The sequence below is a fragment of the Theropithecus gelada genome, chromosome 18 (genome assembly GCF_003255815.1).
Source record: "Theropithecus gelada isolate Dixy chromosome 18, Tgel_1.0, whole genome shotgun sequence".
NCBI classification, from domain to species: domain Eukaryota; kingdom Metazoa; phylum Chordata; class Mammalia; order Primates; family Cercopithecidae; genus Theropithecus; species Theropithecus gelada.
This window is the reverse complement of record NC_037686.1, coordinates 43,655,778-43,676,261: the sequence shown is the minus strand read 5'-3', so window position 1 is coordinate 43,676,261 and position 20,484 is coordinate 43,655,778.

Here is a 20,484-nt window from a genome sequence, read left to right as displayed (position 1 = left end):
AGGGCATGGAAGCTCCACACTTCTTCCCCCATACTTGGTTCTATGTGTCTCTTAATCTGTATCTTTTATAATATCCTTTATAATAAATTGGTAAATGTAAAAAAAAAAAAAATCCAGCATCTTTAAAATGTGTGTATCAGAGGCTTCCAGTTTCTGATAATATCCAGGTAACTCCTACTGAACAAATTCTGTTTCACATAACAACTATAATTTCTGGAAGAAATATTTAAAACAGTTACTTTGAGGCACTAGAGATAGCAAATGAAAGTAAATAGATAGAAGAAACTGATGGGAAAAGCACGAAACAAAAAGTAAAATTGTAGACCTAAATCTAACCATATCAATAGTTAAATTAAATGATAATGAAGAAACTCTCCAAGTATAGCAATGCTCAACTATGTGCTCTTTACAAAAACTACACCTTAAATATAAAGAGATGAGTTAAAAGTAAGTGCACAAAAAACTATATTATGAAAACATAAGACGACTGAGCTCTTTAGTTGTATTACTATTATGTAAAGTAGTCTTCAAGATGAAGAGTATTAACAGTGATAAAAAGGGACAATTCATAATGATAAAGGTTATTGTTCATCAGGAAGACATGGCAACCATAAAAGTATATTCTCCTAATAACAGAATACAGGACATGAGTAAAAAATCTATAGCTACCTTCCTGTTTATTGGAAAAAGAAGGTCTAAATGCTTTCTTTCTGTGATTGAGAACAAGGTAAGATGCCCACTATATATATTTCTAGTCAATATTATATGGGAGAGCTTAGCTAGTGCATTTAAGCAAGGAAGTGAAACAAAAGGCATACAGATAGAAAGGAAGAAGTATAGTTTGTTTTATTCAACGTGAGTATCTTTCTAAAATATGTTTGAATCTTCAAAACAGCTATTAGAACTTGCAGCTGAAATTAGTAAAGGACAGAGTATAAGGTCAATATATAAAACTCAATTATATTTCTACATACTATTAAGTAACAGTGGCAAAATAAATTTTTAAAATAACATCAAAATATAAAATGCTTAAGGTAAATGTTATAAAATATGTTCAAGACCTATAAACTAAAAACTATAAAACATTGCTAATAAAAATTGAAAATAGCATAAGACTTACTTATCTATTTAAGGTATATCATGCTTATGGTTTGGAAAACTTAACATTGTTATGGTGTCTTGTCTCCCCAAATTGCTCAAAATTTAAGAAACCCAAATCCAAGTCCCAGTAGGCTTTTGGTGGGGAGGCAGGGGTAGAAATTAGTAAATGGATTCTAATGGTTATATAGGAATGCAATAACCCTGTAATAGTGAAGACAACAACATTAGAAGACTCTTGAAAATCTGATTTTACGGTTTATTACAGTCATGCAAATTTAAAAGGGCATAGTGGTGCAAGAATAGAAATGCAGCTTAAGAGAATGAAAGAGCTGAGAAAAAGAAACCTAACATATATGGTTAAGTGGTTTTCAACAAAGACGCCAAAGTAATTCATTGGAGAAAGCATAGTCTTTTCAACAAATAGTGCAGAAAAAAATAGCTATCCATTTGAAAAGAAAAAGGAAAAAAAGATAACTATTTCTTAGATAAGAAAGGATAAACATAAATCATAGAGGGAAAAATTGATAAATGGGACATGATAAAAAATTTAAATACCTGACTTTTGAGCAACTTTTTAAAGAAAATGAAACTGCAAGTCACAGACTGGTAGAAAATATTTGAATATGTGTATCTGACAAAGGACTTCAATTTAGAAGATGTAAAAACTCCTACAACTCAGTAAGAAGAAGAAAGCAACTCAATAAAAGAAACAGGCAAGAAATGAGAACAGACATTTCACAAAGAACAGATACATGCAAAGAGCAAATAAGTGCATGAAAATATATTTTGTTTATTCATCAGGAGAGTGTAAATTAAATTAAGAGGTAGCACTATATACTCAGAAAATATAAAAAGACTGAGATAGCAAGTGTTCATGTGGATGGGAAGCAACTGGAACTCTCAAACATTGTTTCTGAAAACATAAAATGATACAACTGTTTTGCAAAACAGTTTGGCAATTTCTTATAAACATACACTTACTATCTGACATAGGAATTCCACTCCTACGTACTTAAAAAGAGAATTAAAAGCATATGTTCCCAATGACCCATTGGTAAATAATTATAGCAGTGTTATTTGTAATATCCCAAAACTGGACAGGGATCAAATGGCCAACCAAAAACTGTATAGATAAACTAATTGTGGCATAGCCATATGATGGAATACTACTTGGTTAAAAAAAATAGAATAAAATTGGCTACATGTAACAAGATTGATAAAAGAAACCAGACACAAAAGAGTGTAAAACAAGCAAAACTAATTTATAGTTATAGAGAGCAAATTAATGGTTGCTTGGGACTGAGAGTATGAGGTGGTGTATGTGTACTACAAAGCAAATACTCTATATTTTGCTAATGGTGATATGGATGTTTAAATTTGTCAAAACATCAAACTGTATACTTAAAATGGATACTTTTTTTTTTTTTTTTTTTTTTTTTTTGAGACAGAGTCTCGCTCTGTCGCCCAGGCTGGATCTCGTGATCAGTGGCGTGATCTCAGCTCACTGCAAGCTACACCTCCCGGGTTCACACTATTCTCCTGCCTCAGCCTCCTGAGTAGCTGGGACTACAGGCGCCTGCCACCACGCCCGGCTAATTTTTTGTATTTTTAGTAGAGAGGGGGTTTCACCGCGTTAGCCAGGATGGTCTCGATCTCCTGACCTCGTGATCTACTCGCCTCGGCCTCCCAAAGTGCTGGGATTACAGGCGTGGGCCACCATGCCTGGCCTAAAATGGATACATTTTAATGCATATCAATTATACTTTGATTTAATATATATCAATGTATATAGGATTTTTGTCAGAATACTATAATTTTTTAAAGTTAATATGTTTTATCTGGTTTTCAATTTCTTAAAAATAATTTTGTATTCTTAAATAGATTACAAATTTGCAGAAAAGCAAAAAATAACTTTCTTCTGAACCACTAGAAATTAAGTTCTTTTTTTCTTTTTTCTCTTTTTTGAGACAAGGTCTCATGCTGTCACCCAGGCTGAAGTGTAGCAGCACAATGAGGGCTCACTGCAGCCTTGACCTCTCTGGGCTCAGATGATCCTTGCACCTCAGCCTCCCAAGTAGCTGGGGCCACAGGGGCGTGCCACTATACCCGGCTACTTTTTGTGTTTTTTGTAGAGATGGGGTTTTGCCATGTTGCCCAGGCTGGTCTTGAATTCTTGGGCTCAAACAACCCATCTGCCTCAGCCTCCCAAAGTGCTGGGATTACAGGCATGAGCCACCACTCCTGGCTGAAATTAAATTCTTAATTTTATGTTTCATCACCTCTGAATAACTTAATATTTCCTACAAACAAAAAGCTTCTCTTGCATGACCAAGTTATAATAATCAAAATCAGAATGTTAACATTGATACATTAACTTTGATAGCACTGATATATTAACATTGATAACTTTCATCTTTAGACCTCAGTAGCTTTTTGCAAACTGTCCCAATAATAGTCTTTTAAAGAAAATGATTGTGTTTAGTATCATGCTTTGCATTTAGTTGTCATGTCTCTTTCCTGTCCTTCAGAAAGGAACAGTTCTGCAGGCTTTTTCTGAGATTCATGACTTTGATGCTTTTCAAAATTATAGGCAAGTAATTTTGTAGGAAGCCTATCAATTTGCATTTGTCTGATATTTCCTCGTGATTAAATTTATCTTTTGGAGTAATATTGCAGAGTGATGCTCTGTTCTTATTGCATTCTATCTGATGGCAAACAGTTTCATGAAATGATTGATGCCTTACAAAAAGTTTATGAGGACAATTTCCTGAAGAAATCAGCAAGTTACCAATGGATAACTTATTTTAAGAAGGGATGAGATGATGTTGGAGATGAGGCCTGCAGTGGCAGATCATCAACATCAATTTGCAAGGAAAAAATTTCATCTCGTATGTGCCCAAATTGAGGAAGACCAACAGTTAACAATAGAAACAAATAGTCAACACGGTAGACATCTCAATTGGTTCAGCTTACACAATTCTGACTGAAAATTAGTAAAGTTTGGCAAACTTTCCACTCAGGGGGTGCCCAAACTGTTGTGCCCAAATCAGCTCCAGACAAGAGCAGAGTGCTTTCAGTGGAAATTCTAAACAAGGGGGATCAAGATCCTGACGTATTTATCAAATTATAACTGGACATGAAACATGGCTTTACCAGTACAATCCTGAAGACAAAGCAAAATCAAAGCAATGGCTACCAAGAGGTGGCAGTGGTCCAGTTACTGCAAAAATGGACTGATCAGGAGCGGAGGTCATGGCAAGTGTCTTGGCATGCTCAAGGCATTTTGCTTGTTGACTTTCTGAAAGGCCAAAGAATGATAATATCTGCTTATTATGAGAATGTTTTGAGAAGGTTAGCCAAAGCTTTAGCAGAAAAATGCCTGGAAAGCTTCATTGGAGAGTCCTTCTCCGCCACAACAATGATCTTGCTCATTCCCCTCATCAAACAAGGGCAATTTTGTGAGAGTTTTGATGGGACTCTATTTTATAGTCCTTATTTGGCTCCTTCTGGCCTCTTTTTGTTTCCTAATCTTAACAAAATCTTTAAAGTGCACCCATTTTTCTTCAGTTAATAATGTAAAAAAGATTGCATTTACATGGTTAAATTCCCAGGACCTTCAGGTTTTTAGAGATGAACTAAATGGCTGGTATCATTCCTTACAAAAGTTTCTTGAATTTGATAGAACTTATGTTGAGAAATAAAGTTTATAATTTTTATTATTTATGTATTTATGTATGTATGTATTTATTTATTTGAGACACGGTTTTATTCTGTTGCTCAGGCTGGTGTGCAATGGCAGAATCAAGGCTCTCCACAGTTTTGATCCCTCAGGCTCAAAAATTCTCCCACCTCAGCCTCCCAAGTAGTTAGGACTACAGATGCATGCCACCACTCCCGGCTAATATTTTGATTTTTTTGAGATAGGGTCTCACTGTGTTGCTCAGGCTAGTCTCGAACTGTTGGCCTCCAGTGATCCTCCCACTTTGGCCTCCCAAGTGTTGGGATTACAGATGTGAGTCACCGCACCCAACCACCTTTGTCCTTTTTTTTTCTGTTTGTTTGTTTTTGGAGATGGAGTCTCGCTCTGTTGCCAGGCTGGAGTGCAGTGGCGTGATCTCGCTTACTGCAGCTTCCACCTCCTGGGCTCAAGCGATTCCCCTGCCTCAGCCTCCTGAGTAGCTGGGACTATATGCGAGTGCCACCATGCCCAGCTAATTTTTTTTGTATTTTAGTAGAGACAGGGTTTCACTATGTTGGCTAGGATGGTCTCGATCTCCTGACCTTGTGATCTGCCTGCCTCGGCCTCTCAAAGTGCCAGGATTACAGGTGTGAGCCACTGCTCCCAGCCACCTTTGTCCCTTTTAAGTAAAACTGATGGTGTTTTCACTAATGATTCTTTCAAAAATGCCATGTGTTTTCTTGTGAGGATTTGATCTCTGCCTAAAGCTATTTCTTCTTCTTCTCCTTCTCCTTCTTCTTCTTCTCTTTCTTTCTTCTTTTTTTTAGAAGGAGTTTTGCTCTTGTTGCCCAGGCTGGAGTGCAATGGCACGATCTCAGCTCATTGCAACTTCTGCCACCAGGGTTCAAGTGATTCTCCTGCCTCAGCCTCCTGAGTAGCTGGGATTAAAGACATGTGCCACCACGTCCGGCTAATTTTGTACTTTTTAGTAGAGACGGGTTTTCTCCATGCTGGTCAAGCTGGTCTCAAACTCCCAACCTCTGGTGATCCTCCCACCTCGGCCTCCCAAAGTACGGGATTACAGACGTGAGCCACCGCATCTGGCCTCCTAAAACTATTTCTTAATTTTATAATTGTTTGTCCTGGAGAGGCTGAGGACAAAATGTTAGCACCCTGTCTAGAAATCTCCTTGGCTAGATCATCCATTGCATTAAGGAAAAATTTCTATTTTTCATGTGATAGCAGCTGACCATTTTGCTTTACTTTCAAGCAGTACATAACAAGGGTCCTCTTTCCTCCAGCTTCTGATAACATTGTCCTCACTTTCCTTTAGTACTTCCAGGTACTTTCTGCCAACAGCAAAGCCAACATTAGATTCTAGCATACTTGGAACTTCCATTCTCAATGTAGGGCAGGTCAGAACACAAGAGCACAAATACTGATAATGGTGTCATTCATTGATTAACATACCCTCTAAGGCTATAATTTATTATAAATTGCCATTTTGAAATGTTCTTTAATCTATACACTTCAGATTCTCAATGTATATTTTTCTAGAGTTGGATTACACTGCCTGAATTTCTCATCTAGTTTTTCATCCACAAAATCTTGTCTGTTACTTTATGTTATTTTCCATGTACGTATTTTTTAGTTTCTCTCATTCTTGTATTTTTTTTCTTTTCCTTTAGTTGTTTCGTCTTTTAATTTCATTTTGGTAAAATACTCATTTTCATCTCCTTCTAAGACCTTTCTTCATGTGCCCTGAAAGAAATAAAGAAATTAAGCTGTTTTCAGAAGGAAGTTCTGTGGGTGGATTGTTTACCTGCGACTCCAACACACACTCCCCCATGGGAAGGATGAGTTCAGTGACAACTACCCAAGCACAGTGAGACCACCTCTCACATTTTACAATTGCTGAGCACTAAGACCTTGTCATCAGAGGGTAGTGGTTAGGTGGTGAGGACACCTTGGCTCAGGTGACAGATTCAGGAGTGGGGCTAGAGACAGGGGTGGGGCTTGGCAAGAGGGGCGGAGCCTGAGTGGAACCAACTTTGGCAAGAGGACTAGAGCCATTAGGGGTGACTGCAAAGGCCAGGCTCTTGCCAAGCTGGTCACAATCTGTACTGAGCTATGACACCATGAGCTGCTTGGCCCTTTAGTGAAAAAAACTGCTAGAAACTCAGAAGGCTCAGAGTGTTCTCTCTGCTCCCCTCTCAGAAGACAGAAAAACTGAGGCCCCCAAATGGAAGGGTTTTAGGGTGGTCCTGGTGTCCTCCTCGAGCCATGGATTCAGAACAGCCCCTTAAAACTGGTGTGACAAAGGCAAGGGGCACAAAAAAGTGTGATTCATAAAGCAGGGTTTAGAGGAACCTCAAATCAGAAATGATAAGCAATGCTTACTCCTCAATGGACTTCTAGGAGCGCCCTCCATGCGCAGAGATCTTGGAGTACATATTGTGTAGTATTTGGCTGACTTGACTGATCACAGAGTGGGAATATCTCGACTGAAAGGGGGTAAATAACTCCTTGATGAAGAAGTGGGTTCAGTAAGAAGGAGAATCTAAGGGGACAAACTCCTGTATAAAATCAGAGTGGTGGTTATCCAAAGGCGATAGATTTGCCTTCCAGAGGAGAATGAGTCCCTCGTGGTGGGGCACTTGGGGTAACAGGCATTTCCAGGCTTGTCTCTGGAAGTCCCAACAGTTTAGCTCCCAATGGCCTCCATTTTATCTTTCAGTGGAAGGCTGAGGAACCTGCTGAAGGTGAGGGAGTGAGAATCTTTTTATAGTTTGAGACTATTTGGTTTAGATGGACTGCATTTTGAATCTATCATATAGAGGGTCAAAATCTCGTTATATTATCCAAATCAACATCAGAAGTTAGTGACAGATTCAGCACTCTGAAAGCTGAAGTTCATATATAGCTGTCTCAACTCTGGCTCAACTCAGTAGAGCAGGGCTGGAGTGGCAAGGTGGCACAGAAGTGTGGCAGAGCTACATTACGTGAGTTAGAGTTGAGATGTGGCCAAAACGCATCAGAATTCCCTAGAGCAGCAGTCTCCAACTTTTTGGCACCAGGGACCAGTTTCGTGGAAGACAATTTCTCCACAGACTGAGGGAGGCAGGAGGGGATGGCTTAGGGATGATTCAAGTTTGTTACATCTATTGTACACTTTGTTTCTATTATTATTACATTGTATTATCTAATGAAATAATTATACAACTCACCATAATGTAGAACCAGTGGGAGCTCTGAGCTTGTTTTCCTGCAACTAGACAGTCCCATCTGGGGGTGATGGGAGACCATGACAGATCTTCAGGCATTTCATTCTCATAAGGAGCCCACAACCTAGTTCACAATAGGCTTCATGCTCCCATGGGAATCTAATGCCACCACTAATCTGACAGGTGGTGGAGCTCAGGTGGTAATGTGGGTGATGGGGAGTGGCTGGAAATACAGATGAAGGTTTGCTTGCTTGCCTGCCACTCAAGTCCTGCTGTGCAGCCTGGTTTGTAACAGGCCACAGATGGTACCATGGAAATAAAAGAAGCCCTGATTTGTAGAATTTCACACTTTCCCTTGGTTGATTATACCCACTATGGCAAATTTAAAGTTCCCAATCTGATGTAACTGAAAGAGTGGAACTGGAGAGATGCACAGTAGTACAGCATTACAGAGCACTTCCACCATAGGTGCAACAGACAAAATAACATCAAGAGCACAAATAATAGTAAAATGTAGTATAATCATTAGAAAGGGTGAGCTTTTAGTATTACCTTTGGGATTTTTAAAAAACATCTATGTTGAAATATAATTCACATACCATAAAATTCGCCCATTTAAAGTAAAACAATTCAGTGATTTTAGTATATTCATAGAGTTTGTAACCATCACTACAATCAGTTTTACAATATTTTAATCATCTCAAGCAGCAACATTATATAAATTTGCAGTCACTCCCCATTTACCCCCAAGTGCCCTCCTCCTTGGCTCTGGGCAACCACTGGTCACTGCCTGTTGCACCAAGTTACCCTTTGTGGACATTTCACAAAGTCTATTGTGACTTGCTTCTTTTTTTTTTTTTTTTTTTTTTTTTTTGAGGCAGAGTCTCGCTTAGTCGCCCAGGCTGGAGTGCAGTGGCGCGATCTTGGCTCACTGCAAGCTCCGCCTCCCGGGTTCACGCCAATCTCCCGCCTCAGCCTCCGAGTAGCTGGGACTACAGGCGCCCGCCGCCTCGCCCGGCTAATTTTTTGCATTTTTAGTAGAGACGGGGTTTCACCGTGTTAGCCAGGATGGTCTCGATCTCCTGACCTCGTGATCCTCCCGCCTCGGCCTCCCAAAGTGCTGGGATTACAGGCGTGAGCCACCGCGCCCGGCCTTGTGACTTGCTTCTTAGCATGTTGTTTCCAAGGCTCATCCATGTAATGGCATGTATCTAGCCTTACCCATTTTGTTGTATTGTCATCCTTGTTGAAAATAATAAATGTAAAGATTATTTCTGGACTCTCGAGTCTATTCTGCTGATCCATATGTCTATCCTTATGCCAGTCTCACATAGTTTTGATTACTACATTACTTCATTCCTTCTTTTATCCTAAGTAATATTCCATTGTATGGATATACCACATTTAAATGATCCAAACATGAGTTGTTGGACATTTGGGTTATTTCACTTTTTGGCTGTTATAAATAATGCCATGAACATTCATGTAAACATTGTTATGCAAACATATGTTTTCATTTCTCTTAGGTGTATATCCTGTGGAGTGGAATTGTTGAGTCATATGCTAACTCTGTGTTTAATCTTTTGAGGAACTGCCAAAGTGTTTTCCAAAGTGACTGCACCACTTTCCAATCTACTAGCAATAGATGGGCATTCCAATTTCTCCACATCCTCAACAACAATTGTCAGTTTTTAAGATTATAGCCATCCTAGTGGGAATGAAATGGTATCTCATTGTGGTTTTTATTTGCATGCTCCTGAAGACTAATGATATTGGGCAACTTTTCATGTGCTTACCAACCATGTTTATCTTTTCTTTAGAGAACTGTCTATTCAAATCTTTTGCCTTAAAAACTTGAGTTGTTTATTGTTAAGTTCTAAGAACTCTTTATTTTCACTGGATACAAGTTCCATATACATATATATATATATTTTTTTTTTTTTACTGGATACAAGTTCCATATAAATATATATATATATATAGAGAGAGAGAGAGAGAGAGACAGAGAGAGAAAGTAGGTATGAGGAAAATATATAGTGTGTGTATATATGTGTGTGTATATATATATACCTAGTTTGCAAATATTTTCTCTTATGTTGTGCATTTTCTTTTTTCTTTATTGATGTTGTCCTTTGAAGAACAAAAGTTTTAAATTTTGCTGAATTCCAGTTTTTCTATGTATTCTTTTGTCACTTGTGTATTTGGTGGCATATCTTAAAAAACTACTACCTAATCCAAGTCAGAAAAACTTATATGTTTTCTTCTACAAGTTTTATAATTTTATTTCTTACATTTGGGTTGATGGTCCCTTTTGAGTTTTGTATATGGTGTGAGGTAGGGGTCCAACTTGATTCTTTTGCATATAAATATCTAGTTGTCCCAGCATATTTGTTGAAAAGACTATTCTTTCCCCATTGAATTATCTTGGTAATTTGTCAAAAATCATAAATATATGGGTCTATTTCAGGTTTCAATTCTATTGATCTATATTTATACACATGCCAGTAACACATGGTCTTACTGCATCTGTGTAATAAGGTTTGAAATCAGGAATTTTGTCTTGCAACTTTTTCTAGTCAAATCATTTTGGTTAGTCTGGGTCTCTTGCATTTCACATGAATTTTAGGATTGGCTTGTGAATTTCTGCACAAAAAGCAGGCTGGAATTTTGATAAGGATTGCATTGAATATGTAGATCAATATGGGGAGTACTGCCATCTAAACAATAGTAAGTCTTCTTGTAATACATTAACATGGTATATCACCTTTGTCTCAACATATATGTTTTAAAATTATATCTTCATATAAGTTACCTTTTAATCATGGCTGTACTTAACAACTGGCTTATAAAATTCTTGAAAATTTACAAATTAACTCTCAGCAACAAGCCAGCTCCAGCACACCACTGCCTCTTTTTGTTTTTGTATTTTCAGTATACTTCACCAGAGAGAAAAAGGCTAGCTGAACCAGGATGGAGTCTTTAGGTGGGATTCACTGCAGAAACTCAGCCTCCAAAAGGGCTGAGAGTAGGAACCATGGCCATAGGTCATCAAGGTCACGTGGCTGATGTGGATAGAAGAGACGGGCTGGGCAGCATTAGAACTAAGAATCACAACTCTAGCTAAGAAGGGAAGCTAGGATGACAAGTGGCAAAGCCAGCAGCCACTAAGAACGAATATCCTTCAGGGTTTGGCATCTTGTGTAGCAAGATCTGCTGGTCTGGAAAGGACCTAGTTTCTCGATGGACAGGGAATTACCTGCAGGTTTTCTGACAACAAAATGATACCTATGCAGGAATAGCCTTGGCATTTTCTAAATCATGGCAGAGGCAGGAAAATAAAGGATTTAATATCTATCTTGCATTTTCAAGGTCACTGAAAACTGCAAATGGGCAAAATCAATATCTTCCTATCAAGATTGCTGTGAGGGTTAAGCTGGGCATGGTGGCACGTGCCTGTACTACTCAGCTCCCCGGGAGGCTTGAGCCCAGGAGTTTAAGGCTGCAGTGAGCTACAGTGGTGCCAACTGCACTCTCCAGCTTGGGTGACAGAGTGAGACCCCGTCTCTAAAAAAACAAACACCACCACCACCACCACCACCACCACCACCGAAAAAGCCCCAAAAACTGTTCTGAGGATTAAATAAAGGGGGTCAAGAAGAGGAAATTATTATGTAATAGTTTCCGTTCATTTTGGATACACCATTTTCAGTCACTGCCAACTGCCATCATTCATTTAAATCATTTATGAGAATGAATTAGCTTCTTTCAGCAACTTAAAGTCTACCCTCACCCTCATTGTTCATCTCAGACCTGCATCTCTAATACCACACTTCCTATCACACTCTCAGACCCCTGTGGAGAACAGATGCACCATCTTTCTACTCTGACCTTCTCTTCTTTGTCTTTTATTTCCTTAGGGATCCAAACTATTGAGGTGGCCTACACTTCTGATTCACTGGTAGATTTATTTTCCCACTTGTATTGATTCCAACTATAAGTCCTGGAGCCTGATTCTGATTTCTGGGCTGGAAGCTGATCCCCGAGTATGAATATAAAATCTGATCAAAATAGATCCCTTTTTGTCCCTCATGAAACCTATCTGTAAATACCAACTTTAATCCTACACTCTGCAGAAGCCTCTAGTCTAATGCTTCCTAGCTTCAGGTCCTACAGTCCTTGCATCTAAAGAGGAAAGTCTCTTTGTTGACTTAATTGTGCCATGTGCAAGGTGAAGCATAATAAAATCCTTTACAATTGCTCTTTGTCCTTCATAAAATTGAGCATTGCTCTTTTTTCTTCCCAAAGTCACCATTACAGAAAATGTAGTACTTCATTATCCACGGCATTAATCAATAATGATTTAATGTATGAACTAGTTGTTGCAGGTGAGTAGGAACTATATGGGCCAGTGGTATTGGGGTAAGAAGAATTTACCAAGACAGTTGTAGGTAAAGAAAAGCAGACTTATTAGAGAAAGTATAAAAATATGTTGCAAGAGTGCAACAGGCAGATTAGTAAGAGAGAAGCTGAATGCAAGGAGACAAAGGCTTGCTAGGGATTTTATAGGGTGGTGTTGGTGCTGCGTGCTGGTAACAGCAAGGTCACATCAAGCTAACTTGCATTTTTCTATCAGCCAAGGGTCTGGTGATAGCTGGGTACAGGAAAATTGTGAGTTATTTGCGCAGGAGGGCTCCTCTGTCCTGGACCAGGAAGAAAGGCAGACTTATAGCTTATCTGCTTTCTCTTTTTGCTTTCCCTTGGTCCTGCCAGCCTGACTCCTTTTCTCTAATTGAGACTCCACATTTCCCCTCTCCCAATCCCCTGACAGAGCAACAGTGACAAATCTTTGGCATGTGGGTGAGGGTCTTTCAACTGCTTCCTGCTGACCAGAGGTGTAGAGTTGGCCTTACCTAGGATTGTTGTCAATTAGGAGGTTACATGGGCCTAAATCCCTAAGTTTGGAGTTAAATTGGGCAGGGTGGCGTGGGACTATGGGGGAACAGCATTTGCAGCCTAAAATTTTGTCCTGCTGCATCCAAAGGAGAGTCATGGAGTTCTCTTAGTGGCTGATGCCCTTGCTATAGTAACATTTTGGTTTGAAATTGTTGTATCCTAGAAGACACAAAATGAGATATTGCATTAACAATACATGGTGCAAATAAACTAACATGAGCATTATTATAGGTGGGAGAAGTGGGGCAACCCATGGCCAAACCCAGCTGGAGAAACTTTGAAATAGTTGTGTCAAAAAGGAATTTTGAAGAACTCCTTTTTGAAGGCCCTCTAAAATCTTGATGCTCTTTTTGATCTTTTTAAAACTTTCTTCTACCTGACCTGAGGTATTGATGGAAAAGCAACAAGTTTCATTTAATAGTATACAGGTGCCCCCTGCCTCAGTAGTAAGCACATTCCAAGTGGGTTGGTTCTGCAAGACAACCCCTGCCAACGAATTTAGGGCCTGTTGTTGGGCCTTGATGGCTGTGACTGTAGCTTCCCAAGACTGCTGTACTAGAATGGTGAGATAATGAATACAGCACTTAAGCATGGGTATACCTGCCAACCAAAAGATTGCATGGGCTACAGAATTCCCTAGACCATTCCTCTCTATGGTGGGATTGTCAGTGGTGAGCACACCAAATGATAGGATGTTGATTAAGTTGCATTTCTGTTTCCTTTCTCCTGATGGCCTTTGGAGGGCCCCACTTATGAAGGATCCTAAATTTGGAACTTGATCAGAGGATATGAAGCCTGAATAGTTATATATTTGAACCCCAGGTATTGCTGCAACTATAGTGCAAGTACCTCTCCATTTAATAGGCAAGTTTAGAAACATTTTGGATTTGCATAAAAAGAAGAACCCAGTTCCTTTTAATAAAACTCCTTAGGAGGGACCTTGTAACCAGGCATAGATGTGGTTAGCTTCAGTTCCCATATAATTTGCATAGAGGGATCGCATGGTCCCCAAGGATCAAATGTGGATGGGTGGTGACCCAAAAAGTAGCGTAAGAGGGTGTGATATGGTTTTGTTCCCCACCCAAATCTCATGGCGAACTGTAATCCCCAGTGTTGGAGGTGGGGCCTGGTGAGAGATGATTGAATCATGGAGGTGACTTCTCCCTTGCTGTTCGTGTGATACTGAGTAAGTTCTCACGAACTCTAGTTGTTTAAAAGTATGTGGCACTTCTCCCTTCTCTCTCTTACCAGGCATGTAAGACATGCCTGATTCCCCTCTGCATTCCGCATTCTGCCATGATTGTAAGTTTCCCGAGGCATTCCTAGCCTTGTGTCCTATACAGCCCGCAGAAATGTGAGTCAATTAAACCTCTTTTTTGTAAATTACCCAGTCTCAGGGAGTTATTTATAGTAATGCAAGAATGGACTAATACAGGGGATAAAAGTTCGGCTTGTTGCGTTATGTGAATGTGGGACCTGACAGATAAGGTTTTTAAATATGAATGAGATAAGGGAAAAATCAAGAAAAAGCTGTAGACATATTAGTGAGGTTGAGAACTTGTCCAGTTCTCGACCCCTATTCCCATATATTCCATCCCAGTTGCTGAACTGTTTATAGGCATAAAGGAATCATTATAAATTTTGCTGGCATTATCTTTTTCTTTCCCCATCATAGGGAAAAACTGCGGATATGCACATTGAACTCATCAGAGTCTAATTATATGGCTCCTGTTCCCACTTTGTTTGATTATAATTGAAGGTAGAATTGCAATGGGCTGTGTTAAAATGCCTAGAAAAGGGCTGGATCCCTTGGATTTTCTGATGCAGAGGTGAGCCTTACAGGCCATCTCTGGTGCCTTCCCAATCTGGTCTGTCGCGGTGGATGACTGCCACGAGGGATTGATTGGCCTAGGTTCCCCTCCTAAACCTGTGTTTTTGGTGTGCCTGTAAATGGTATAGTTGAATCCAGAGTATCGGACTTGTTAATTTCTTCTATAGATAGCGGGGCTGCTAGGAGTATAACGTTATCCTCGAGTGCCTGTCTGCGTGGGCATATCCAGGAGTTAGTTCTGTGCGTTATGTTAGCAACCTGACATTACTGGGAGGAGTAAGTGCCTGGCTCCAGCCGTGGACACAACAGTTAGCCATGATAAAATAAAAACAGAGCTACATTTAAAGAAAATGACAATATATAGTAAACTCAGGGAGATAGGAGAGAAGAAGGGCTGTAAAGAGTATGAGAAAAACAGTTAACCAAACACCTAGTACCTCAGCACATTGATGTTGTGGTGTGGGGGTAAATGACATTACTAGGATAAATATTTTAAAAATTAATCTGGGTGGTAGTCTTGGAGGTTCCCCTGCAAGTATCAATTGTATACTACCTCTCTTATAAAAGCATCAGTATTGGCCAGGCACGGTGGCTCACGCCTCTAATCCCAGCACTTTGGGAGGCCAAGGCGGGCAGATCACGAGGTCAGGAGATCGAGACCATGGTGAAACCCCATCTCTACCAAAAATACAAAAAATTAGCTGGGCTCGGTGGCGAGCACCTGTAGTCCCAGCTACTCGGGAGGCTGAGGCAGGAGAATGGTGTGAACCCGGGAGGCGGAGCTTGCAGTGAGCCAAGATCACACCACTGCACTCCAGCCTGGGCAACAGAGCGAGACTCCATCTCAAAAAAAAGAAAAAAGAAAGCATCAGTATTAAGAGGGTGAAGCTGCTCAAGAGAGGCAGGTGAATAATTACTGAGAGCCTGTAGTATTAGCTTGGTGCAAAAGTAACTGCAGCTTTTGCCATTAATTTTAATAGAATTGAATAAAAAGAATCAGCTTTAAAAATAAGGTCTAAAAGAGGTATTGGATTTATTTCTATTAACTTTAAGGAAGGTTAAAAAATTCTAGGTTGTTTGGTTAAACAAAACCTCTTTTACCTTTTTTTAACTTTAAAAGAGTTTTTAATGTTTACATTCTAGTTCGACCATAAATAATGAGTCTTATCTCAGTACCAGCCACTTTGTAACAGCAGATTTAAAGCAGAGAGAGAAAAAGAGAGGAAAATAGAAAGCTTTAAAATATTCTACTTAAGTCTGTGGCATGGGTTAACCATTTGAGGTCTGAATTTTTCTTGTAATTCGCCTATCAGTTTAAAATGTACACAAAAATGAGCCATAATATGTAATCAGCTGTAGTTTCAAAGGAAACAACAAAATTAGAAGATAAGATGTTTGAAACCGTTTTTTCCTTTTTTTTTTTTTTTTTTTTTTTAAATACAGAGATGGGGGTTTCACAATGTTGCCCAGGCTGGTCTCAAACTCCTGGGCCCAAGCGATCCACCTACCTCGGCCTCCCAAAGTGCTAGGATTACAGGGATGAGCCACCACCCCCGGCCTGTTTTTCCCTTATAAGTCTGAGCCCCTGGATTGAACAGAAAAACAGAAAAAGAAAAGAAAGGAATGCAGAGGAAAAGATTAAGCTTTACAGGAGGGCTTGTGAGCCTTTCAGCCACTGCATGGTGCGCGGCCAGCACCCCTGCCACCCTTGTTTATTTCGTGTCACAGAAAACCTTAGCACCCCAGACCTACACAGTGTGGAATGAATTCCTTCCACTCCTGCGAGTCACTAGTTAAGGTGAGCTGTTTACAGGTGGAGTAGAGAGCCCCTTCAGCTTAAGGCCATCAGGTGTTGGCATTTTGTCCTGGGGGCCCTTTGGCTCTCACAACAGTCCTGTTTCTAGTGGTCAAGCTTGTGGCAGAGGGGGGCAAACCATGCAGGGCTTTTTCCATTTGTTTTATTGGGCAGTTTGCTTTTCAGTGTCCTGGCCTTTTTTACCCATGGCAATAACCTGGAAGAGTGTTCTTAGGGAAACCTGGAAGGGGCTGGTGCTTGTAAAGCAGCCAACAGTTGAGTCTGTGTTTTGCCTCTGCATTTTTTTTTTCTTTCTAACCCTGTTCTACTCCTGCTTATAAAAGACTGAGGAGGCTAATTAGAGGATTTTCTGTGTAGGGGCCATGCTGTAGTACACAAGAAAAATAGACATTGCTTTTTAAGAGTCTGAGGGTTAAATTTCTCTTAATGTTTTAGGACGCAACCAGAGGCGAATCTGAAGAAACAGACGGGGTTTGTCTCATGGTGGGACTGGAAAATGAGCCTCTCGGTGCTAACTGAACCACACTTCCACGTGGGGCATCCCACCAATGAAAAGGGTTCCACTCAGTTCTGCTGAGGGACTCAGGTGCACTTTCTAAAGGGATGTCCCACCTATTAGAAAAGACCTTTCAGCTGCCTGGGGGCCTCACGCTGGGTGATCAGCCCAGGTACGAGGGAAAAGGGCAAAGGAAGAGCTCTGTCTGGTGCCAGCCCAGGAGACGGGGGTGGGTAAAGGAAGACTCGCTGTTCTGAGGCTGTTTGAGACCACTTGATTTAGCAACGCCCAGAACAGGATGGCTCCACAGGAGAATCCAGAGTGAGAAAGAGAGGGTCTGAGTCACCTAAAACATGTATGAATTTGCCCTTAAGGAACTTCCACTGTCAGTCCTGTCACATGTAGGGATTAGGGACTTCTGACTAGAAAAGAAAGGAGAGAGAGTCTTTTTCCCTTCTAGGCAAGGCAGCCAGCCCTGTTCACCCTTTGGCTTTAGGCAACACCGGAGAGTGACCCTGGCCAGTTATCATTCATTTCCAGAGGGATACTAGAAGCCAGCTGCTGGCAGACTGAAAAGAGAAAATAAAGTCAGGTCCCTCACCTGAAAGGGCAGTGGTGGTCAGATGCTTCCACACAGATGCCTTTCAGTCCCACCAGAGTGTAGCTCTAGTCAGAGACCTTGAGTTGTCTCTGTGCTTAGACACTGTCCACTGAGGGTTGCGAGTTGGAAAAGAGGAAGAGAGAGGGGAGAGGGTTCCCCATAAAGAAAAAGAGTTCCCCACATGGGCCACCAAAATGTCACAGATGATTAGTGACTATCTGGGGCCAGTAGCATGGGGTTAAGAAGAATTTACCAAGGCAGCCATAGGTAAAGAAAAGCAGATGTGTTAGAGAAAGTATGAAAATACGTTGTAAGGGTGCAACAGGCAGATTAGCAAGAGAGGAGCTGACAGCAAGGAAACAAAGCCTTGCTGGGGATTTTATAGGATGGTACTTCTGCTGTGTGCTGAAGAGGGCTTTGTGTAGTACTGACAATGCCAAGATTGCAGTGAGCTAACTTGAATTTTTCTATTAGTAGAGGGTCTGGTGATAGCTGGGCATGGGAAGATTGTGAGTTATTTGTGCAGGAGGGCTATGTGTCCTGGACCATGAAGAAAGGCAGACTTATAGTTTATCTGAGTTCTCTTTTTGCTTTCCCTTGGTCCTGCCAGCTTGACTCCTTTTCCCTAATTAGGACTCCACACCAGCTGTTTTCACTTTAGATTAGAAGTTCCTTGAAAACAGGGAGCAGGCCCCTAAGAGGTGAAGGGTAAACCATTCAGGGCTCATTGTATTCACTGTTCTGCCTCCACAGAGCTCTGCATACAGCAGGGGCTGGATCAATAACTCTAATTGCCTAAGTGCGGATGGAGGAGTCTGGCCTGTTGGAACTGGTCTGCACTAACAAATGAATCCAGGTTCTTAGGCCAGTAGTTCATATGGCTTGTCTGGACATAAACATTCTGCAGGAGAGGCATCTCCCTGGCCTCCTGCCGCCACAGTCCTTTTATGCACCCATCCTTTCCACCCAGCAGCTGCCTTGGTTGAGGCGATAACTTTAAAGCAGTAATAATATAGAAACCAAAAATGCTCACAGTCCAATCACCTTCCACAGAGGATGCTTCACAATGTAGAGGGAGAGTTCCAGATATCTTAACTGCATAGCCAACTCAAGGTTTGAAGAAAGGTAGACTTATAGCTTATCTGATTTCTCTTTTTGCTTTACCTTGGTCCTGCCAGCTTGACTCCTTTTCCCTGATTAGGACTCCACACCAGTTGTTTTCACTTTAGATTAGAAGTTCCTTGAAAACAGGGAGCAGGCCCCAGAAAACAGTGCTGCATCCCAACCAAGTGACCTTCTGTGACACGCGCCCACCCTCAACCCAGGAGACACTCCACGGATTATCTGGGACAGTGAGAGCCTTTCAAGACTCCAAATTATGGTTGTCCAAATATGGAACTTATTTATAAGATTGGTCAAGCTGATTGTGGTGGATGAGGAAAGGTTTTCCTTATCTTTCAAACAACTCGTACCCAGTCACCCTCTCCCGTTAAATGGAACCATGACTGTTGAGCTGGGCTGAGCCTAGGGTCCCATGTGTATCCCCAAAGGCATTGGTACTACAAGGACAATGTTGAGAGTGGGACCTGTCAGCTTTTGCTGCACAATGGCAAACAGCTGGCTGGACACTTCTGGCCCTTGAAGGATATGACGGTTTGGTTGTCATGGCAGCCCCATGTGGAGAAGGGTGATTCTCAGAGGGAAGGCCCACCGGAAATGGGCCCCATCACCATGGGAACCAAAGAGACCAGGACCTGCCGTTCTGTCTTATGCAAGTAGCCCAGCCTGCACTGTCCCGGGAAGCCCCACAGCCCGGATGGCCCTCAGGGGAGCCCTTCACCGTCGCGGGAAAAACCAAGTTGGTGGCAGGAGGAGCCCACAGCCAAGCCGATCTCACTGTGGAAAAACTCGACCCTCCGCCTTCATGTCTGGGGAGGCAGATGGTAGAGCTGGGCCTCGCAGGCCCATGCCCGGGGCAGGTGGGACGAGGAGCGCCCCCAAGTGGCCATGCGGTGTCCTCACAGAAGGCAGGGAGGGCGGGGCCTTGGGGACCTTGACACAATCTGGAGCATGAGACTGAGAAACCCACCGCGCAGGCCAGGTGGAGGACGTGGCCTAGCCGGGAGCCAGAAGCTGGAGCCACTGGGTGCTCCCGAGGCCACCTGGAGCACCTGAGGAACCTTGTGACTACAGTAGTCCCCATAGTCCCCACTGTCGTGCGGGCCTTGAGGACAAGCAGAGGAAGAAGAGGGATCCCGTCTACACCATCAGAGTCGTGCTACTCAAGGCTGCTTTGCAATTTTTCCTATTCTCTGCCAGGAGCCACCTATCACACCACAAAAGTTTTCAATCACCATGTGGCAATTTTTCTTTCCTGGAATTTTATCAAGTGTCTTCCTGCTTTTGTCTTTGTACTTTCAAGACAGTTTGTTATATATAAGGTGCCATTTATCATCTTGCTTTGTGCTGTTCAAAATACGTAATTCTGGCCAGGAGTGGTGACTCACGCCTGTAATTTCAGCACTTTGGGAGGCCGAGGCGGGTGGATCACTTGAGGTCAGGAGTTTGTGACCAGCCTGGCCAACATGGTGAAACCCCATCTCTACTAAAAATACAAAAATTAGACAGGTGTGGTTCCACATGCCTGTAATCCCAGCTATACTCTGGAGGCTGAGGCAGGACAGTCACTTGAACTCAGCAGGCGGAAGTTGCAGTGAGCTGAGATTACGCCACTGCACTCCAGCCTGAGGCACAGAGTGAGACTCTGTCTCAAAATAAGTAAA